The following is a 24,895-nucleotide window of genomic DNA, read 5'->3' as shown; positions in this document are numbered from 1 at the left end:
ATCAAGAATGAGTGTATGGGGCTTCCCTGGTGGTGCAGTGGTTGAGAGTCCGCCTGCCGATGCAGGGGACACAGGTTCGTGCCCCGGTCCGGGAAGATCCCACATGCCGCGGAGCGGCTGGGCCCGTGAGCCATGGCCGCTGAGCCTGTGTGTCCGGAGCCTGTGCTCCACAAGGGGAGAGGCCACAACTGTGAAGAGGCCCGCGTAACGCAAAAAAAAAAAAAAAAAAAGAATGAGTGTATGCATGCAGCAGAGACACGGACAATGATATTCATATCAGCACTGTTCACAATAGACCCAAAAAAACAACCCAAGGTGCACCCACAGTAGAATGAATGCAAACATTAAAGGGAGGGATAGGCATGCAGTGGAACACTGTAGAGCCATAAAAATGAAGAAGTTACAGCTTCATGTAGCAACATGGATGGATTCCCAAAATTATGTTGAACTTGTATCGGTAATACTTACCAAAAGAAGCCAGACACAAATTGATAACAAAGACCCTGGAAAGCTGAGCTATAGTGTTTGTCAATTCATACTTAGGTGAGAAAAGTACAAAGAAAAGCAAGAAAATGAGTACTACGAAAGTCAAAATAACAGTTACCCATGGAGGGAGGGGAAGGCAGTTTGGAGTGACAAGGGGTGGGTGGGGGTCCTGGGGTGCTGGAAAGGTTTATTTCTTGCCTTGCACTTGTTTTTAACAATGGCATACCTCATAATAATTAATTAATCTCTGCATTGATGCTTTGTGTACCTTTCTGCATATGCATTACATTTTAGAAAAAATACAAGTATTAAATATGTAAATAAATTGCCTGAATAACCATTGTGTGTAGAATGAAATTTAACACCTTCTTGTGTCTGACGAGACTCTGTAGCAGCTGGCTGGACTTCTTTGCAAACTCATCTCACAGTCCTTTGCTCCTTGTTACCCACTCTGAATCTCACCTGCTTTCTGCCAGTTCCTTGGACATACCAAGTACTCTGCTATCTCACAGCCTCTTTACCTGCTGTTCCCTCTTAAAGAAAGCCTTCCCCAGGCTTTTGTTTGGTGAGCTTCATCTCATCCTAAGTCTCAGGTTAAAATGTCATCTCTTCAGAGAAGAAATCCTACATAAAGGTCTACCTTTTATCCTCTGGCTTACCACCCTGTTTGCTTTCTTCTTTGTACCTAGCACAATGTGTGATTCTTCTGGTGCTACTTACTAATTTGCTGACCACATTCCCAATTGTATTGCAGGTCCTAGGAAGTCAGAGACCTTTTGTTTATTTCCTTGTTTGTTTATCATTGTGACCCTAGTGCTTGGCACACAGTATACTTGGCTAAATATCACTGCAGGAAGAAAATCAATAGATTGGATTTTAGGAAGAGATCCTATTTGATGACCTATTTGAGGAATATTAACCATTACATAATTAGACATTTTCTTCTCTGGTTTATTGAATAGCTCTAAGTAATTAATTTTCTTCCATGTCCTCTTTTCACACAAACACAAAATACCATATTGAAAATTGACCCCACTTTAATAACAAGCATGCTGTGTCCCAAAGCGATTACATGGAAGAGATAATGCTTCAGTGATTTTTAAGTCCTGTTTTGAATGAGACATGGTTAGAGCTGGAAGATGCATCAGAGATCACATAGTGGATAAGGAAACTGAGGAGAAGAGAGGTAAGATAGTTTCTTTGTGGTGGGAGATTTGTGGGGAGAGGAGGAGGAGGAGGAAGAGGAAGAGGAGAAAAGAAGAGAAAAAGGAATAGAAGATGAACTGGAATCACATCTTGTGTATTTGCCATATATACTTGAGGTGAAGGTGAGGGCTGAAGTTGACTCAGCCAGTGCCAAGCAGTGAGTGACAGAAAGAGAGACTGTCGTGGCTGCCAGCTGACTGTGTGTGTGTATGTGTGTGTTGTGTGTGTTTCCTATGGACAATATCTAATTGTATGTGGGATGAGCCCAGTCATTTCTTTCCAGGTTATCCTTTTAAGAAGGCACTAACCAGAACTCCCTTCACTTTTTCACCACAAAGCACCCACAATGGTTTTTATTTGCCTCAAGAAAGGGCCACCATCTGTTCTGTGACTACCTTCAGGTAACTAACATCTGCTTTACCTGTGAAATAGTCAGCACCCAGGAACCACAGTGCCCTAGGACCCTCAGAATCTTGCACATTCAGACACTGCTCTGGCCTCTTTGCCAGGGTGGTTATCTAATTCCCAATCTTCCAGTAGGTTATGAAATCACGGGAGCTTTGTCAATCTACATAAAACATCTGAATGCTAATGAAATGGCCCAGCATGTTAATTAGCCAGTCTTAAAAGCTCAGTTTTTCTTCTCTTCATTTATTTTCAAACAATTGAGCAGCAGCACATTAGGAATGAAATCAGAATACTAATTAATTCCAATTCAGTAAATTTCCAAATAAGTTCTTCATATTTGTATTCCAGAAATATTTAAAAAGTAATTTCATAATACTAAAATTTACCTCTTTTTCTATTAATCATATTGAAGGAAAAAAACACATTGATGCTGTTCACACATATACTCTAGAGATTTCAATAGAAATATATTAATTACACTACGTCAATAAAATATGGTTCTCAAAGAGAACAAAATCATTTCCCCATGTTAATTAGTCGTCAGAATTGATATCTGGTATAAAATGTCTATAAATTTAAATGGAGAGGATGTCAATTTCATTACAAAATAAGATTATGAAATTAAACTGTCAAATTTTGTAGGACTTGTTTCGGGATGAATAATGTACTCCAAAATTTATTAAGAAAATGATTGTTTTTGGTAAAAGAAAAATTTATTTGAAAATTCACCATGTTATTTACCCATTCCAAAAATAATTGAGGAGCTTTTGGGAAACAAAAAAGTCACTTACAGTATATTTTTCTATTTAAATCAGCTTGCAATCAACTGACTAATTTTCTTTTTTTTTTGGCGGTATGCGGGCCTCTCACTGTTGTGGCCTTTCCCGTTGCGGAGCACAGGCTCCAGACGCGCAGGCTCAGCGGCCGTGGCTCACGGGCCCAGCCGCTCCGCGGCATGTGGGATCTTCCCGGACTGGGCACGAGCCTGTGTCCCTGCATCGGCAGGCAGACTCTCAACCACTGCGCCACCAGGGAAGCCCTCAACTGACTAATTTTACTTCTAACAGAGAGTGTGGAGGATTAAAAATAACTAAATCAAAAGCAATGTGTAAGTCAAGATTTGGAGACAGTTTTGAGATTGCTACTTCATTTTATGGTCTTGTAGCTGATGGTGGTAGGGTAATATTTCCAGGGCTTAACAAGCATTCCCAAAGAAACTTATATACTATGTGCTTCAGAAACAGAATTACTAAAAATTGTTGGCTCTTTTCTCTTGTAAACCACATGTGTTTGATCGTTTAATTCCTATTGAGGATCTAAACAGTGGTACATGCAGTTTTCTTCTGGTATTATGATATTGTCTTATATTGTTGGCAGGCAACTTGAAAAATACAAAAAACCGGGCTTCCCTGGTGGCGCAGTGGTTGCGAGTCCGCCTGCCGATGCAGGGGACACGGGTTCGTGCCCTCGTCCGGGAAGATCCCACATGCCGCGGAGCGGCTGGGCCCGTGAGCCATGGCCGCTGAGCCTGCGCATCCGGAGCCTGTGCTCCGCAATGGGAGAGGCCACAACAGTGAGAGCCCGCTTACCACAAAAAAATAAAAAAATACAAAAAAATTGTTTCTTAGTCTGGGGTGAGAAGGAGCCAAGAGGAACTTGTCATATTATCTGAAATGACCCATCAATCGTGTTCAGTCCCAAGTCATAATTTGTCCAATCCCCTCCCTAAACACATGTATACTGTAAGGAAGGAAACAGTGTGAAATAATGTGAAATGGATGGAAAAGCATTGCTCTGCTTTCTTTTCACTAGAAAAATAATTCCCTGTTGAGATTATTTTTGCTTTAAGAAAATTTTGAAGACATATGTCTCCTCTCCAATGTTCAGTTACAATTACTGTATATTCAGCTGTATACCCCAGAGTCAAACATTGAAACTCTAGTTTGCCTAGACATTTGCCATATATCTGACTAGCTTAGAGGTGACTTCATTAAAGACAGAAAATTTAGATCCACTGCACCATTATAACATTAAAAAAATTGTGACCTTAGACTAGTCCAAGATTTTCTTGGTTTTATTTGCTTAAAGACTCCTTATAAAATAATATTTTCTAAATGCTTAAATTCAATGTAATTTTCATATTCATTGTCACACACGCAAGTGACAATATTCCAGAAGAGTGTTTCCCAAGATGTGTTCTGTGGAACACTGCTTACGCCAGATGCTCTGTAGAACTCAAGGATTCTGGAGACAAATAAATTTGGGAAATGCTGCAGACCATGTTACTCAATTGGATATCCTTATGTGCAAAGTTCTAGAGAGAATTTTATGTTTGAATTAATCTAGCATTTGACCCCAAAGCTCTATGATCGTAAAGTATCTATATCCTTTAGGAGTAGTATTTTGCGCAACAGCTTTTGCAAAACACGTGTCGAGAATTTAGGTGAAGCACTGAAATTAATCCCATTATAATGTTTTTAAGGCTTGTCATTCCTACCTTGGCTTAAACAGAGAACAAGTACATTTCTATAGCTAAATAGCTATCTAAAACATTTAGACATTTAAAAAATATGAGCCATTGAATTAAAAATTGAGCCATTGAAAAGCTTCAATAGAATTTTAAAATCATAATTTCTAAGAGTGTCATAAGTGTTTGAAATAAATGTTCCATATCCAATCTTGCCTTCTCAAATGATGACAACAAAACCTTAAATACCCAGCAAGTTCTATAAACGGAGAGAATGGAGGTTGATAAACAGGAATGCAAATGTCATTCTTAGCGTTGGCTATAGCGAGGTTTCTCTTTTGTGTGTTTTTGGACCAGTGATACACAAAGGTCTCAAGGGAACTCTCTGGATTTTGAGTCTGTTGTAGAGTGACAGACATCTGGGGAGGCTTGGGATGCCAGATCCCACATTAAATATATCTCAGGACCAAATCTGGCCAAGTCTCCTTTACCCCAATCACCACACCCTCCTGATTCTTTGTCGTGGGCCCTCCTACCATCCTTTTAAAATTTCTTCACCCATCATCTGCCCACACAAGCTTAACTGCAGTATTTCCCTCACTGCGGAGGACTCTTCTCAAACACAGCCTGCATTTTCTGTCCTGCCTCTCCCTTTCACCTGAAGCCGTGGCTAAAACATATAGATGCTCCCCTCCCTGAGTTAATTGTGTCAAATCCAGACTCCACAATATCGCTTTTATGTGTCCACACTCATTAGCTCTCTCTCTCACCCTACAACTAATCAACCTAATCTCTCATTGTTTTCCCAAACAGACCACCTCAATCTGCTCTATCCACCTCTTGCATATATACTGCCAATTCTTGACCCTCCAGTGTTTGCAACTGTCTTTCTCTCTACCTCAGATGTTCCACTTACCACTGTCATGCCACTTGGCCCAGTTCAGCAGATGTTGTGTAGTGGAGCCCTGTCTAGTATTCATCCCCTTTCTTTTGATCATAGTGGTCCAATTTTCTTTTGAGGCAGCCTCTCTTTTTTTATCCTTTTTTCATTGTGTTTTAGGAGAGCAGTCAGTCCCCAGTTCAGGAAGTTGTCATGGGATGATACTTGGCCAATAAGAGTCACCATGATTGGTTTGATTTAACATATGATGCTTCTGATCCAATGAGAATCAGCCTCCAGACTCTTTATGGAATTATAGGGAGAGGTAATGTCCCCACCTATCTTTACTCCCCACCTTCAAATAAGCTTTGCTAACCCCACAAAATATAAGGCTACAGCTGCTGGTGAGCAACGTAACACCAAATTAAGACAATCTGTCTAAGAATGAAGCCCTCACAGAGAAAAAGCAGAGTCAAGAGATGGAGAAGTATTTGGATTCTTGTATCCAACTGTGCCCAAAAGTACCCCATGTACTTTTCAGTTACTTGAATCTTGTTCAATTAGGTTTTTGTCATTTGCAGCTGAAGGAGTACAAATTAATCCAAGCATCTACTTTGTAACAGGCCCTATGCTAGTTATTTTCATATCAGCATCTCACCCAAATGCTGTATTTTCAGACTTGACAACAATCCCATGCAGTAAGCATGATTACATGTAGTTAGAGACTGAGTGTTGCAATGCCTTCCTATACCATTTTTCTCCCTGTGCCTAGCTTTTCTAGTCTTTTCATTGATACATTCTTATATCTTGATTTTAAAATCTGTTTTCCAATGTTTTGTTTAACCTTCATATTTATCAGTAACACAAAAAGACACAGATGTGGGAAGGATCAAAAATGTGTTATGTAATGCACACCTTCCTACATGGAGATGTTTTTGCTTATGCACTGGCTTATGCATTTTGCTGTTCAAACACATACACACCAGAACCTGATAACACTGTTAGCCTTGAGATGTCATAAGCCTGAGTCTAACCAGGTCAGAGTGTATCACAAATAGAAAACCTACCATGTAAACAATTTTGGTCATTTTTAGCCCAGTGGAGGGAGCTGATTTGACATTGGAGACACAGCTAGTGCCAGTAGAATACAGCACATAAAATCACATTTCTCCTCCTTCATGTCTTATGCAAACCAAGGAAACTTGTTTTATTTTCAATTTGGTCACAAAAAGGAACAAGGTGCTAATCTTTCAAATGAAGATGGAAATATTTTTCCTACTGACTGATTTTGCAACACTATTTCTAAGTGAACTGTCCTCAGGGAAGCGGCCCAGGATATAATTTTACTGTCACATAAAACATTGCATTGTATCTTAGTTGAATATATTTTATACGTAGACAGTTCCCTCTCTGTCTCAGTCTGTCTCTCAGCAGTTTAAATAAAAGGAATTTCTTGAAGTGAAACTTTTAATCTCTGGTGATGCCTGTGCTTTCTCAAACTGATAAATACATGCAACTTAACGGATACCAAATGCTCATGGGCATTTAGCAGTCCCACCTCCTCCAGGCAAAGAAAACTGCTGGGTGTTATAAAGAAGAGGGGAAAAAAAAGAATAGAAACAAGTATAATAATAAAAAAAGACTTACCTTTTTTTCTTCCTCAAAGAGATTTTTAAAAAGCACCTTACGATGAACACTAGCTTACATAAAATAGAGGTGTAAGTGGGGAAAAAGAGAAAATAACTGCCTTCTTTGGAGTCATTTATATGTTATAATATGGGAAATGATTCATCTGGGTTATTTTTATTTTTTTAAGTGAAGTGGGGAGGGAAAAGGAACTTTGATGCAATATATATTAAATAAGATTTTCTTAATTTTTGAAGTTCTGCATGATTTTTCTTTCCTACTGGAGAAAAACTTGATCTGAGATAAGACCCAAATTGCTTTCCTTTCAGACTCACCTTTAATTTATGTTAACTTTCATTGGAACTGAACTCTCAGGAATAATGAAATTTGCATCTCCTCTCATCATCCCCATATCTAAGTGTATAATAATTATTATATTATGTTGTCCTACAAATTTCTGTTCCCAGAAGTGATTACTGGATTACTGTCATCTTAAAAGTGTAATTCTAAGCGCGGCGCCTTATTTTTAGAGAAGGAAAATCACTTCTCTATGAAACTACAATATGGGTAGAGATGTGGATGGTGAAATAATATGAAATGCATCATGGATAGGTTGGACTGTAATAAAGCCAGGAGGGACTTCTTATTCTGAAAAACAGTGGGAAGTCCAGCATAGATCAAAGGCTGGGTAATAGCCAATCCCATTAATAGAGAAACCCACTGGGACCAGAGCACAATGTAAGCTAATGCGAGGATGCTGCTCAAAGACCCAGTCCCTGTTTCCAGCTGCCTCCAGTAGGAAAAAGTCAAAATGAGCCTTCTTCCTTCATTACCAGATGACATCTGGGCTAGACTTAAGAATCCTTCCAGTATTTAACAAATGCTGTGTGCTCACTTTATCCCCATTTCCACCTCCTTGAGGACTCAGAACTCATCTGGGGGGAAGGAGTTAACCCCGTTTTGAGTTGGACATTAAATGCGGCACCTTTTGTCAATGACTGCCTCCACCTGAGTCGACCAAGGGCAGACGATTGCTCTTCTGGTTTCTTTTCATGAGAAGAGTTTCGAGGTCTTGCTTTCTAAAATTGTAAAGATTTGGGGAGCAAAACCTAACAAAATAAGCCCAGATTATTGAAAGGAAAGTATTGATAATTACTTAGGAATTGATCTGCTGCAAAAATTTTCTCTATTTTTCTACACCATGTTGATTGTAGGAAAGGGTACAAAACACTTTCTAAGTCAAGTATCTTAGTGATCACTGTTAAAAGACTCAGAATCCCCATTTCATCAACTTCCAGGGAACAAATATTAATACATTTTACACATGTGAAGGTAACTATAATTTACCTGGCAAATGACAATATTAATAATAATAGTAATAATAATGACAACAAATATGTTTGGAATATTTACCATGATCTAGGTGTTAGCTGTTAAATATCATCTCCCATGTTTTTCTAACCCTAATAGTAGGCCTTCTCATTTTCCTCTTATGTAAGGAAAATGAGGTCTGAAGAAGTTATGTAACCCAAGATCCCACAGCTGGTAAGTGTGGGACATGATTCAAACCCAAGTTGTCTGAAGATAAGTCCTTACAATTAATTCTTAGGTTAATCTGCTTTACAATGTGGTTTTCATTACAAAGAGTAAAAATACCTGTATGGATGTCAGGCATTTCAAGGGAATTGAAACTTTCTTCCTGTATTTTCAACTGATGATATATTTTAAACTCTGACCTCCAGAGCTACTTATGAAGGGGGATAGAGGGTGTTCCATTATTTCTTAAAGAATCACCATTCTAATTTCTGGCATTGGACTCAGACACAGTATTTCATTATAATGGGCTGGAATGATGGATCGGTACTCACAGAATCGCTGTTTTCATTGAGAAGGGAAATAGAGTCCCCATTATGATCTTCTGACTACTCTTTGCATTAGAAACAGCCAGGTAAAAAGGTACTAAATTAGAGACAGAGTTGACTTGGAGAGATAGGCTTGCCTGGAAGCTGGAGGGGGACATGTTGTTCAGGTTCATTTTGGCATAATTCTGCTTGGTCTCCCCACACCCTGCTGGAGCTAAGTTTGGTTCAAGGGCAAGGAGAGCCTGACGCATGTAAACATTCCTGTAGCTCGGTAGCTCTTAAACTGGAGCATGCCTCAGTCACCTGGAGTCTGGTTATTACAGTGGCTGTTCCTCACTCCCAAAGTTTCTGATTCTGTAGGTCTGGGCTGGATGCCTAGAATTTGCATTTCTAACAGGTGGTATTAGAAGTTGTTGGTCTGGGACCACACTTTGAGAACCACTGCTGAATGAGATGCTGTCTTGTGCACATAACCCCTTGGATCTCTTAACCATCTTCCTGCTCACCACTTGCCATCACCAAGAACCTGTTGTGTCTGAATACGGGGAGAGCTGGAACCCCACGGGGCCACCCTCAACCCATGGCTGATGGCACTGAGGTCAGGCTGCCTTGTCCTCTTTGCCCCGACTCAGGTGGGACCTGCACTGAGTCCATATTACCTTGCAGGATTGAGCGAAGTTTCCCTTCCATGGGACTTTGCTTGATATCACCTCATTCTTGGCTCCTTCGTTCCCAATTCAGCTTCCTCACTCCTCTACTAGGTTTTTTGTGGGAACACTTTTTTTTTTTTTTTTTTTTTGCGGTACGCGGGCCTCTCACTGTTGTGGCCTCTCCCGTTGCGGAGCACAGGCTCCGGACGCACAGGCTCAGTGGCCATGGTTCACGGGCCTAGCTGCTCCGCGGCATGTGGGATCTTCCCGGACCGGGGCACGAACCAGTGTCCCCTGCATCGGCAGGCGGACTCTCAACCACTGCGCCACCAGGGAAGCCCTAGGGAACACTTTTTTAATACATCACTTTCCCCCAGATCTCCAGAGAACCCAACCTAAGACCTCAAAGCATCACTTGTTCATGTTAGTTTTTTGGGGTGATGTAAGTCTAGGTATTAAAAGAAGAGACATGTGAGCGAGAGTTATTCCTTCTCCCCAGCTCAGCCACAGGGGTGGGTGGCAGTGGCAGTGGGGGTCCCCATGGGGTAGCCAGGGCAATTGAAAAGCTACACATAGACAGGCTGCATCTGCTCTGGCTCCTCCCCACATTTGCCAATCTGCAAGTGATTCCATTCTTGTGTCAGAATGTAAACTCCTTGGGAATTCTTTTTCACTGTTTTGTTAACTGTTATATATTTAGACCTTAGAAAAGCCCTGCACATAGAAGCCACTCAAATATCTGTTGAATGAATTCATTGTGAGATATCAAATAGTGAAAAGTGCTTTAAAAACAGAAGCCATTTTTTTGTGGTGAATGCCCAAGGGTAGGAAAGTTATATCATTGGGGATTTGTATCAAGTGCACATGTGGCCTTTTTCGCTCATCTCTATTCAACTTCAGTGCTATGGTGGACATCAGAAATGGGATCTAAAACCCTGCAATGTGTAACTAAACAAAGCTTACAGCACTGGCTTTTTTTCTGTCTTTTTTTTCCCCTTTGTTAAGCAGTCTCAAACGTGCACCGAGAAACAAGGTTTTGGTTTTTTAACCACTTTGCAATATTTGACACCAAAAATCTAATAGATATATGAACGCCTACTGGGTGCTAAGCACTTCTGAGGTCTGGGAATATGGTAGTTACCAAACAAGAAAGAAGGATCCCTAAGCTCAAGGAGTTTACATTCTGACGCAGAAATGAAACCACTTACAGACTGACCAATGTGACCTGCATATGTGTGAAGAAGGGGACAAAACTCATTTTAAAGCTCTAGGTAAAAAAAAAAAAAAATCCATGAAAAATGTTTCTTCTTATTTCAGAATAAAGGCAGTTAAAGAAATAAAGCTCATTTATTTCCCTCAACACCCCCACTCCCCCCAGGGCCTTGGTATTTACTCTTTCCTCTCCTCAAAATGACTTTCCAAACCTTTTCTTGGGTTGCTCCTTCCTTTCATCCTAGTCATCCCTTTGGAAAGCTGTCCCTACCCAGCAGCCCTGCATCGGGGAATCTCTCCGCACGCCGGCATCCATATCCACACACACTCCATCTCTTTCACACTAACCTGTGCCTTTTTCTTCAAAGCACTTATCACTGTCTGAAGTTATGTGTTATTTATTTGGTCATTGGTTTATTCTGAGTGTTTGTCTTATTGCTAGGAGTTCAGTTGTGGTACTCAGTAAATAATGATATGCAGCAAAATGGATTTAAAATTTGAAAAAGATGATGTATATTAACTTTTTTGAAGTTAATGCTTTTGCACCCAATTATTTTATGATTGTTTTTTGGCATGAATCACCTTTTTCTGTACATGGACAGGGCCATCTGTTCATTTACAGTTGTAATTTTGTCCACAGATGGTTGTTAAATTATAGACATAACCAAGAAGACATGGCAGAACTTGTTACCGTCCTCTGCCAATGGCCTTTTTAGCGTTCATTTTAGAGACCGGACCAGTTATTCAGCTTAGAAGCCCCCAAATACATCAAGTTAATTGTCTAATGTGTTTCAAAGCAGATTTGTTATGCCGTGGAGGTTTTCTTTCAGAATGTGAATTGTCTTTGAGCTCTGAGGAAACCTGCATGTCCCTTGTGCCATCAGGGCAAGGTATCTTGACGCCAAGTGCTAGAGATTATTAAAGAGTATTTCTGGAAAAGAAATTTATGTGTTCAATATACACACCATGGCTGTGCTGCATACCTGCAGTTTCAGAAAATTCATTAGACCCTTTTTTTTTCACAGAATGGTTCCTCAAGCACATCACAGATTTTGGTCAAATTGTTTTTCACTGCCAATCAGATGGACGATAGGAATCAGATTAAGTGGTTTGTCCAATTTTTGGCATCCTGTATGTTGGCAATAGAAATCATGCCAGGCTAGACTTAGAATAGAATTTGCCATCTGTAATACATGTCCACCAATTATTTTTATTTAATTTGGAGTTGTCATCACTTTTAATAAATGGGAGGGCATCACAAAATTTTTAAACCTAATGGGGAGTTTAAAATACTTTGGCTTTATCTTACACATGGTAGTGTATTTATGTCAAACCTAATCTCCCAATTCATCCCACCCTCCCCTTCCCCCCCTCCGCCCGTGTCCGTGTCCACACCTCCGTCCTCTACATCTGGGTCTCTGTTCCTGCCCTGGAAGTAGGTTCATCTGTACTATTTTCCTAGATTTCACATACATGCGTTAATATACAATATTTGTTTTTCTCCTTCTGACTTTCTTCACTCTGTATGACAGACTACCATGTGTAAAATAGATAGCTAGTGGGAACCTGCGGTATAGCACAGGGAGTTCAACTCAGTGCTCTGTGGTGACCTAGATGGGCAGGATGGGGCGGGCGGGATGGGAGGGAGGTCCAGGAGGGAGGGGATATATGTCTACATATAGCTGATTCACTTTATTATACAGCAGAAACTAATACAACATTGTAAAACAATTATACTCCAATAAAACATTATTAAAAATACTTTGGCTTTATCAAAAAATGCACACTGCCTAATGCAAGTTTTGGTTGGTGGGCAGATCATGGACATCTGTCACTTTTTCCTGCTCACATTCTATTTCCTATTCTAGAGCATCCCTTCAGTTTTTTCTTGTAGGCCCCCCATCCCCACCCAGTCCCACTCCATGTGCTCCAGGTGTGACTGACTCTAGTCCTGTCCTCTATCTCAAGGGGTGGGTCCATGACCAAGGCTGGCCAATCAGCATGTTCTAATCCAGACCTACAACATTTGGTTCAGGGATGGACAAGTAACTCAGTCTGATCCAGTGAGTCTAAATTTCATGGTGTTTGCAGAAGCTACTAAGAAAAAATCATGCCCATTGTATTAGACTTAGAGCTGTGAGGGTGTAGGTCTGGAGCATTAGTTGCCATAAGATTGAAGGAACTGGCTTGAAAGCAAATACAACAGAACAGAAAGGAAAATTAAAGATGGGGAGAGAGGGAGTGAGAATAAGAAAATGTGAGATAAACTTCTGATAAAAGTGTTTGAATTATCTACCCACACTGAATGGGAGGCTCACCCTCCTAGCCTTTTTCAATTATTTCATTTTTACTTTTGCTTAATCTCGTTTGACTTATATTCCTGTCATTTGAACCTCCCAAATTGCTAACTGGTAGATCTGAACACGCAAAACCCAAAGATAGCTATGTCATTCTTAAGACGTGTGGCGTGAGTTTGTCCTAGAATTCAGAAGTCCCAGAGACCCAAAGTTTTTAGTTTAATTGCACACTCTGTAGGATCAATTTATGAATACCGTTTGTTATAGCTAAGCATGTCCGTACTTCCTAAAGAAGATTCTAGGAGCCACATTTGACAAGAGCTTTTGTGACATTTCTTGTTCGAAGATGGGGTGAAACCAATGTCAGGGAAGCTCAAACTAAAAAGGAATTTGTATTTTCACGTGCATTTCCCATTTGTTTCTAGTCGTGCTCTGAAGAAAAGGCAGATCACAATATAATGTGTCCAACGTCAATTTCCAACGATGCTGCTGATGATCAGAGGATACCTGTGAGTAGCACATTTCCAGAAAATGAATGTTGACAACTTTCCCCTAAATGTGTCTTACTTTAGCTTTTGATTTGAAAGGAAAAATGGAGGTTGGCCAGAAAGATAAATGAAAGTGATACTGACAGTGTTCGGGGCTGCAAACCGTCTGTATCTTAGAACTTCTGTAGTTTCTTTTTTTTTTTTTTTTTTTTTTTTTTTGCGGTACGCGGGCCTCTCACCGTTGTGGCCTCTCCCGTTGCGGAGCACAGGCTCCAGACGCGGCCACGGCTCGGGCCCAGCCGCTCCGCGGCATGTGGGATCTTCCTGGACAGGGGCACGAACCCGTGTTCCCTGCGTCGGCAGGCGGACTCTTAACCACTGCGCCACCAGGGAAGCCCAGAACTTCTGTAGTTTTCGAAGGCAGGCCTTCACCTAATATTTTTAATCTGGCATGTTCCCCACTTCTCAAATCCATGGTTTCTCTAGAAGAGCATTTGTATTTCCTCTGAGTGATGAAGGTCTCAAAGGAGAGCCCCCTCTGCCCCGGCCCCAGTTTAATCCCAGAGAGGTCAAGGGGGCCGATCTCATTGTCTGGGGATCCTTTATGTATCTACAAAAATACACAGAATGTTCTTAGACGTGATTACCTAGAATTCCACATGACTGTATGATTCAGATAAGAGTCTTGAGAGGCACTGGGTTGAGCAATCCACAAGATCAATATTTTTATACTGACACCAAGGTTTGCCTTCCTTTTATTAAGATAACACTCCAAATAGTAGCATATTAATTTCTTATTCTTTTAAAAATAGATCTCGATTATTTCCTTGACATCACCTGAAAGATATTCTTGGTTAGATGGCTTATTATTTGTCACTTTCTCTCTGAAGTTCACAGCAAATTTGTCTTGATCATGTGAAAAGTCTGACTAGTTTGGGATCCAGCCCATAGAGACAGTGCAGTTGCAAAGCAGGACAGGACTATCATCATAAATTAAAAAATAAAATAAAATAAACAAATGGGCAGTGAGTCAAATATAATTCTAATTTTTGAATAGTTTACATCTAGCCTGGTATTGAGCGAATTGTAAGTTATTTATGGTAAATTTGCTCAATAAATATTAAGCATTAGTTACACATCATAGAATCTATCTTGTAGTACTTCAAATCAGTTTATTAACTTTAAATTTCCCACTTTTTGACATCTCTCCAAAATTTGGAGCTTCTATTCTCTGAGGCTAAGTTCAGCTAATATATAGAATTGATTAAAGTGACTGATCCCAAACCCTAACTCCTCCAAGGGTACAATAATTCTAATAGAAACTAGTGAACCCAAAGGAATATACAGTATTTATGTATTCATTTCATTACTGGGTGTTTTAGTCATTTAAAGCTGGTCTTGCTCCAGAAGGGATTTAATACAGAGCTTCCAATAGAAAGGATAGACACCTTCTAGAATACATTGCCTGTCTATTCTTCACCTACCCACCCCACTTGTATTAGCTATCTATCACTGCGTGTTGAAATATAGCAGCTTAGCACAACAAACGGGCATTATTACACAGTTTCTCTGGGTCAGGAATCTAGGCACAGCTTTGCTGGTTGTCTCTCCTTCAGTGCCTCATAAGGCAGTAATCAAGGTGTCGGTTGGGGCTACAGATTTCTCAAGGCTGGACTAGGAGAGGATGTGCTTCCAAGTTCACATCTTTGAAAATTCATCACCAAGCTGACTCTTGTGGCTCTTGGCAGGTCCCAAGTTCTCTTTTGTCTGTTAGCTGGAGTCATCCATTCCAGCCATGTGAGCCTCTTCATAGGGCTACCCACACTATGGAAACTTGTTTTCCCCAGAGATGGGGCTCAGAGAGGGATGGAAGTCACCATCTTTCAGGAAGCTGTTTTTTGCAGTGGCATTCCATAACTTTTTCCATGCTGTATTTGTTAGAAGTGAATCAGCAGGTCCAGTCCGCACTGGAGACAAGAGAATTACACAAGGATGTGAAGGCCAGGAGATGGGAGATCCCTGGGGACTGTTTTAGAGGCTGCTGACCCCACGCACTAGTGAGAGATGAGCCTTGGAATCAGACAGGCCTGGGTTTTGTTCAACATCTAATGCTGATTAGCTATGTGATTTGGTCACGTTTCTTAGCATTTCTCAGCCATAGTTTCCTCATGTATTAAACATGGACACAAAAATTCTTCCCTCCTAAGCTTGTAATAGTAATTTTGTACAGTAGTAACATCACACCAGAAGCCCTTGCACAATGCCTAGTACATAGTCAGGGCTCAGTAAAAAATATTTTTGTCCTGCTTCTCTCTTTTCCTTAAAGTCACATAGCATCCATCAACCTTCTAACCTTGCTAGGTCTTCTGCATCCCATTAGTGAGAGTATAGATGCTTTGGTAATCCTGTCCAAGTTTGAATCCAGGTTTTCCCACTTCCACACTGTGTGAACAAGGGCAAATTCATGTCTTTAAGATGCAGTTTCCCCAATTATTAAATGGGGAAAGTAAAGATTAAATAAAATAAAATGTGTAATGGGTTTAGCATATGCCTGGCAGATGATAACTGATCAATTTGTGACAACTCCTATTTACATTAAAATTATTATTTGGTGAAAACTGTTAAAGAAATCAGCCATTATTATGATAAGTGTGGGCCTTCGCCAAAGAATATTGAAAACATACTTTGAGAAACTCACTCACACCCAGGATTTCTTTCTTTCTTCTCTGTCCCTCCCCAGTGTGCTGGTTCAGAAAGTGCTCTCTCTCTCTATGGAGCAGAGGGTTCCTTTTAAGAAAGCAATAATTTGATTAATTTGTGGGGAAAACATGGATGGGGAAACCAGACTTGGACCACAAACCATAAACATATACGATAAGCCAAGAGGCAAAGGGAAGCAGAGAGAAATAGTGATTGTTCCCCAGGGAAATACAACGAGAACAGAGGAAGGAAATAATGTGAACAGAAAAGATTGTTCAAGATCACACAGCACTACAGAGACCCTTGTGGGCTGGCCAGAGAGAGACTGCATTGAAAAGCTATCCACTCTTCTTGGTAATCCCTAATTCTTTTTGAACTTTATGTCACTGTAGGATGAAAAACACAAAACCCACCTCTGCCATGGTGACAATGTTCAGTTCCTACCCTCCGAGAAAAAGAATGTGAAATAGTGATTTGGAAAAAAAAATTGTAAATTATGTTCCCAGTTTCTTGTTTCATTCTTTTCCTCTCCACATTCTGACCCCTCAACCTTTTGCCCATCCCATCTAAATGCTACCTACAAAAACATACTTGTCTTAGAAAACACACTGATAAATTCACATGCATCCTTGAAAACAATTTTCCCACTTGTGGTACCCTGTCAGGCTTCTCCAAGATCAGGACGAGACCTCGTGGTGCTCTGAAAATGGACTCGGTTAAACTGCCCTGTTTCAACCCATCTCCTGTAATGATCACCTGGAAGCCAGTCTGGAATTTTAAGGCCAATGATTCCTAGCCTGTGTCTGTCTTCGCTCAGGCTTGGCGACCAGGATGGGGTCATCTTTTGATTACCCAAGTTCACTGTCCCCTTATACACAGCAGGGGCTGAGCTATTGAAAATGGGGCTCAGGAGGAAAGAGAGAGACAAAAGTGGATTTCTGTCAACCACACCAGGGAATCACCTTAAACGCAGAAAAATGTAGGTTAAGATAGACTCTCAGGATAGTCTGTTAGTGACTTGCATGTTCACTGTACATCACACAACTCTGGGCACCGTGGTGGGTACGAGCAGGCACGCAATTTATTGCTGTGCCTGAGTGAGCTTGTTTCTTTGAGTCTCTTTCTCAATGTGGAGCTTCTGAATTGAATCAAGAAGGGTAATTACTGATTCCATCCCACTCATCCTCCCTGTGTATGGGAGCTGGCTTTGAACTCTCAGCAACTGCATAAAATAAAAATGGAGGCAGTAGAGGAGAGGTGGTTCACGCACAGCCTCAGGAGTCAGACTGTGGGTTTAAAACTGTCTCTTCCACTCCCTGGAAGTGGAGCCTTGGGTAAGTTTCCCCATTGTTCTGTGCCTTCGTTGTCTCATCTGTAATATGTGCATGCTAGCCAAAGAGCTGTGAGATTCATGTTTCAATCAAGCAGAAAGAACACTGCCTATTCGTATTATTCTATAATTCTTTATTGTTCCATAAGAAAGGTCCAATTAATGTTACTTTCTGCTTTGTTTGGAACTTGAACCACAAATTTCATTTTGTGCCATCAATAAACACTTCAAAAGAATTTCTCCTTAGATATCATGAGCCCTTGGCAGATTTGACTTTTAATAATTGTTGGATTTTTTTTAGCATTTACAACTATTTCCTGAACATTCTGATATTAATATATTTGGACTTGTTTCTGTCATAGTGAATTTTTTTTACCTTGCTCTGGTCCCAATTTTTATAAGCTTCTACTTTTTCCAAAATGTTCCATTATTCCTTTATGTTATTATTCCAATGCTTTTTGTGTCTTGCATACTGGAAATTATAGATTCTGTTCCTATTCTAAATTTAATATTATAAATCCCTTGCAAATAACTAAAGGAATTTAAAATATTTAAACTCTGATTACAACCTCACAAAAATACGCCTTTGTTCAGTATATTATTTTCATCATTTAATCCAATAAATTAGACATTATTATTATTCAATATTGACAATGTTTGTTTAGCTATACACATCTTTGTCAATTTTTCCATTAATTATTTTCGCACTTCAGCTCTTCCTTCTGGGAGATAATTTAAAGCATAGTAAAGTATTTTCAAGTATACTCTTTAACATTTCCTATAATAGAAGCCTGTTTATTATAAAAGTTCCTTATTTTTGTTTACATAAAATGATTTTATTTCAACTTCTCTTCTTGAAATATAATTTCAATGGTATGAGCTATCCCAGTGGAGAGTTAGTTTCTTTTAGTTCTTCATTAGGTTCTTGTTGCTTTAGAGAAGCTGTCAGAATAATTCTTTCCTTGACTTGGATCTGTCTTTTTACTCTGACTGCTAATAAGGTCTTCTCCCCATCTTTGAGTCTTCTCCAGGTTCACTACATTGTGTCTATGTGGGATTTCTTTCCATTTATTTTGCTCCGATATCTTTCATTGGTTCAGGAATATAGTGAATATTTTTCAAACTATTTTTACGTAACTTCTCTCTATTCTATCTTTTTGGGACTCTGATTAAATGTACGTTAGACTCTCATTCTCTCCTCCACCTCTCTTAACCTCTATTTCATAATGTTCACCTGTAGCCTGCATTTTGAGTAATTATTTCAGATTTTCCTGTTCAGTAATTCCTTTTTTTCAGTTATGCCTAATTTGCTGTGTAACCACTCCTTTTCTCCTCAACTTTAATCTTTTTTTTTCAATTTTTAAAAACATGATTTTCTTCCTTCCCTTCTGAATCTGCTTAACTATGTTAGATTCTCTTATGAATGTCCCTTGTCTTTCTGTTATTCCATATCTTTAATTTTTTGCTTTTTGCAAAGTTATTGTTATGGTATGTTTCATAATTCTATTAAGTGATACTCTTGGAGGCTGAATTTGCTGTCTATTTCTTGTACTCACATTTATTCCCGTGGTTTGTTCCTTTTCATATTTTGTCATCTTTGATTGTAAACTCCTGCATATTTGATCTTAAACTGTGGGAAACTTTGGGCTTAAATTGAGGATGTATTTTTCCATAGAGGATTAACATTTTTTCTTAACAGAAAATAGGACTCTTTACTCAGGTGAGACTTTAAAAACAAACAGACAAATCCTTTCAGGGTCCCCAGCTTAATTATGAAGTTTTGTATGTGGTTTTATCACATTGCTCTTGGCCAAATGCCCCATCATGGCATTTATGTTCACATTTTTCCCACAGTGCCCTCTGCATGTCTTTATTTTTGGCTTCAGTTTATGGTTTTTGTTCTATGAGAATATGTAACCACACTGCTGAGAGGAGCCTCCATGATCTTTCCAGTCAACACAACTCTCGTTCCTCATTTTGTTTTGTTTGTTTTTCTCTCCCTGTTTTCAATTTCAAAACCTGAAAATGGTAAGAGAGTCAAGGAAAAAATTGAAATTAATTTATGCTAAAGTGAATATGGCTAATAACTTAAACATCTACTCACCCATTATTTGTTCATCCAGGCTTTTGGTAAATATTCACTGAGTATCTCCTTTGTAGCAGGCACTAACCTGGGTTCAGGATACACAGTGGCAAACAAAACAGATGTGACCTGTTGTATAGGAAAATGGATCACAAGCCATAAGCTAAAAGAGTGTTCCTTCAGGAAATGGGGAAGGTTTAATTTGCAATTTCATTATGTAAAGAATTCCTACTGTGCCTGTAAGTAATAATCTCCATCATTTCTGCAGAATTTTGTGGTATAGAGACAAGGTCCTATAATGTTATTTTGAAGAAAGGCAATAAATAATGGCCATAAGAATTAGAACATCTGGCCACATCTACCGTTTTCTAGCTCTGAGATCTTTAGTCCATCCCTTAATCTCTCTGGTTCTCTTTTCATATCTAAACAATGAAGATGAAAATACCTATTTTACAGGGTTGCTGCAAGAATAGAATTAGATAAATAATGTGGTGTTATGTGATAACATGCAAAGGTATATGATATCCCTTTATTTTTTTCCCCAGAGTTGTTCACATGCATGAGAATTTTACATTTAAGTAGTTGGGTCTAACCCACCTCTACCATCTCTGGCAAACCATAGTGAGAATATCATATGCTTTCATTGTAACAGTCACAGTGACTCAGAAATCTTATCTTCTTATCAGAACCATCTGATCCACTTGAATTTTCAAACTGAATAAAGAAATGAGAGGGGGCTTTAAAGATAAATGGACAAAGTTTAGGTAATCTAAGACAAAGAAATAATCATTGATATGTGATTTTTACCATCTCCATTTCTTCCTGCAAACAAAACAGTAGCAAGAACAACAAAATAAAAGAATTAATTCAACATAAGAAACAACATGGAATAACATGTTGCTTAAAAAAGACAGCTAAGCAGTATAGAAGGAAAAAATATAAATAAGATCCAGGTTTTTGTTTCTTCTTTTTAAATTTCCAACACCTAGCTTAGTATCTGGCATATCACAGGCACACAAAATTTGTTTATTGAGTAGAGTTAGAAGTGAAGCAAATGGAAACCATTTCCAGTGAACATCTTTTATTTTACTTTATTTTTAAAATTATTTTTTTCTTTTTAAGGTGTCAGTTTAACATGCAATTTTGTTAAGAGCCTGGGCTTTGGATTGGGATACCTCTTAGGTGAAACATCGGTGTGTGAGTTAGTACAAGTGATTTCCTATCTCTAAGTCTTTGTTTCCCCCTCAGTAGCTATACAAATGGTACCTCCTCATACACTTGTGAATTGAAGAGAGATAATCCTATATCAAACAGACTTTCTTGGTCTTCTTGTCTTTCTTCTTTATTTACCACCAGTATCACCACAGTTATCATCACCATTGTTACTAATACCATATTTTCTATAATTAATAACTCTTCTCTTTGTGTATAAATAGTCAGGTATTTGACTATGATAGTATTTAACTATGAGTGAGAATCTTTTTCTTAAGTATTCAAATTTTTGTGAACAAAGAAAAAGACACCTAGGATGGATTTGCCCTAAGAGTAAAGAGTGAAGAATAAAGATACGTCAGTTCTGCACCCTGGAATAGTTAGAAAGGCAGCAGTGCCCAATATTATTACTGTGGTTGAAGCCCCAAATCATTATGCTTGAGGAAAAACAGATAACATGCTTTAAGCCAATTTTCAAATTTTGTTTCATTGACTAGGGAACAGAAGAGCTAAGATTAAGAGATGGATTTTCCCCCCCTAGGCCATGTTAGGAAGGGAGAGGAGAGAGGTGAAGCTGTTAAAAAGAAGAAAACCTTTGGGGAAAAAGACATTTTTATGAGGAATTCAATAATATATTTTTGCCTTGTTGTATATATTGTAATTTTTTTCCCTGCCTCCCCACAAAATCTTTAGTAAAATACTCATTTCTGGCACCTTATAGATTCTTATACACCTTGATCCCATTAATTTCCCTGTCTTTCATATAATACTTTAATAAAGACTATAAGAATCTGGCAACGTTTTAAAGTTAAGGCAATTTAAAATAATGTGAAGAATGAGAATATAATGAACTTGCAAGGGGAGGGAACGGAAAGGGGAGGTGGAACCCTGGAGAATTCAGAGAATTCTTGTGCTCAAAGGAAATAAAACTCTGATGCCAGAATCCTAATAATGTTCTAGTAGAACCACCAAACTCTCAGCCTGAAATTTTAGTGTTAAAAGGCTGTGTTTGCCTCCTCTCATCCCTCTGTCCTCCCATGCCCAACCTAAAATGCATTTCAAGACATTATCGGACATTATTTCTTACATCTATTACTTCATTGTATTTAAAAACTATTATTTAAAAAAAATAATAAAAACTATTATTATCCCCATACTATAGATGAGAAAAGAAACTGGGTCTTAGAGAAGATAAGTAATTTTCCTAAATGTAGAGCTGGCATTCCAGCCAGGCCAGTCAATTCCAAACCCCTTAAATACCATATTTTAGTGTTTCTGGGTTTCTCCATTCAAACATAAAGGGAAAAGGATGAATTTTAAAGCAAACAGAAGAGAGGGATTTTTAATGCCTAAGGTAAAGGAGTAGGCACAAATGTCTGACGAGTTTATAGTATGACTTTGTGGAAATAGATGTAATTTGAAATGCAATTAAAAGAACCCGTGAATGAAATGAGAAGAGAATGGGAAATGATGCCTTCTGCAGAACACCAGTTGTGCAAAACAATGTGACGGATAAATGCCCATCTGATAAAGAGGTTTTAATTAAACTAAATAATTTATTATCTATTATACTTCAGTGAATTAAAAAGAATATAATCTAAGATGTTTTATTTCTCTGAAACAGGACTGTATACCATAAATTCAGCACACTGTGTGTTCTCAAGCGAGAAAATGTCCAGATTAATAAAATGTAGGAGCGATAATAATTAATTTCCATTATATTTTAACCCTTGGCACATTCATCCAAATACTTTTCCCCAGGCAGAGCTAGACGCTGCTTTTTCTTGGAAGGACACTGCATGAAAACAAGTTATTTATGGGGAAATTTAAAAAATTAAATGTGGACTGGAAACATAATTAATTCGATGAGAGAGATATGAACTCTGTGCTTCATATACATGCATATGCACAATCCCTTATATATATGAGATTACCGGTACATAATTCATATATATACATATAGCCACACACATATTATTCACATATTTATGTAGATAAATGAACATATATAAATATATAGACTCAACAAAGCCACATATGCTATTTCAGTTTTATCCACCTTTATTTTTAAATGCTTAAATATTTGTAATTGTTAGATATTAAATAAAAGGCATATACAAAAAAAGACATAAGTGAAATGTGAAAGGTTAATTAAAAGAAAACAAATACTGAAATTTTTCTTCCTAATTTCTCTCCTTGCCATTCCTCTCTATAAAGAAAACCATTATTAATAACTTCTTGGGATTCATTCAGAAAAAACAAGGTTCAAGCCAGTATATAGTGTTATATGTATTCTTATTTCTGTATATTCTTTTAAATGCTCATAAATGAGGTCATACCACATACATTGTTTTGAGCCTTGCTTTTTTCACTTAAACCTTTCCCACATCAACACCCATAAAATACAGCTTGTTCTTTTTAACAACTTATTATTATTTTCTAGGAATATAAACTCTATATATGTCTTCCGTTGATGAATACTTTATTTTATTTTATTTATTTATTTATTTATTTATTTTATTTAATTTATTTATTTATTTTTTGCGGTACGCAGGCCTCTCACTGCTGTGGCCTCTCCCGCCGCGGAGCACAGGCTCCGGACGTGCAGGCCCAGCGGCCATGGCTCACGGGCCCAGCCGCTCCGCGGCATTTGGGATCCTCCCGGACCGGGGCACAAACCCGCATCCCCCGCATCGGCAGGCGGACTCCCAACCACTGCGCCACCAGGGAAGCCCGAATACTTTATTTTAAATAATTTCCCAGATATTTGTTGTTAAAACAGTGCTATGCAGCACATCCTTATGAGATTTATTAATAATTTCAAGCAGTAGAATTTTTGAATGGTAAGATATGGGCATTTGAAATTTTAATCATTATTGCGAACTTGCCATCCAGAAAGTGTTTACCAATTTACACCCACTGACACTGTTTTCCCATACCTTAACCAATACTGGGTACATCATCACTATTTAACAAGACAATTATTTAATCAAGCCGAGTATTGCAAACTTTTATAAGAATATTCACAACAGTTTTTCTTTAAAAAGAAAGCCACTTTTAAGTACTTGAAAGAAGAAAAAAATTTGAGAAATTGATATTCATAGTTTTTCAGGATTATAGGATTCTTGTGAGTATAAGCATAAACACAAAGTGTAATCAGTTAGTATCTCAGCTAGATAAATGGCTAATGGGAGAAAAGATCATATTTAAATATATTTAAAGCATTCTTTTCTAATAATGGAAACCACTCTAGGTCATTATTAAAATAGAGAAAATACAAAAAAAAGCACAGCAAAAGTGAGAAACATTCATAATTCTATCTTTAGGGGTGTATATTTTTGAAAGAATGAAGCTATATCCTTTCCTTGCTTCCTAATTTTTTATATATCTTTCATTTTTCTTTTTCCCTATGTCAGACCCTATCTATCTGTCTATCTACCTAGGCAAACAAGAGACACATAACACACATAGCACACATTCATGTATGTGTGTGTGTGCGTTTATATATATATATATATATATATAATATATAAAACATACATTTACATAGATTAAAGGATAAGTAAGATAGTAAGATCTGATTTTTCTTTTGAATCATCATTTCCAAGTGTACTCTGTTTTTTCTGCTTAATATACACACCCAAATCTTCAAGTTGTATCTTTAAATCCAATTCAGGTAAAATGAAGGGTAACACGGTTACTTCTGAGATGTGGACTTTGTGTCCCTTCTTCCTCGGCCTTTATTTTAGGAACATGCTCTTCTCCAGCTCTTGCTAATGACTCATCAGGAGAACTAGGGCATCTTCATGAAAGAAAAGAGGATCTGCTCAAATAAGAATCCCACAAAGCATGCCTATTTATGTCAGTTAATATGGCTTTTCCTAGCTTATAAACATGTACAGTGATATTCCTTAAAATGCAGCACCTGCCTTTTGACTCCAGTTCCCTCTCCATTCCTTGCCTGACAGTAGATATATTATAAAGAAGG

The sequence above is a fragment of the Mesoplodon bidens genome, assembly GCF_964165515.1.
Source record: "Mesoplodon bidens genome assembly, chromosome: 15".
Classification (NCBI taxonomy): Eukaryota; Metazoa; Chordata; class Mammalia; order Artiodactyla; family Ziphiidae; genus Mesoplodon; species Mesoplodon bidens.
The sequence above is the reverse complement of the archived record's forward strand: the minus strand, read 5'-3'. Positions refer to the sequence as shown.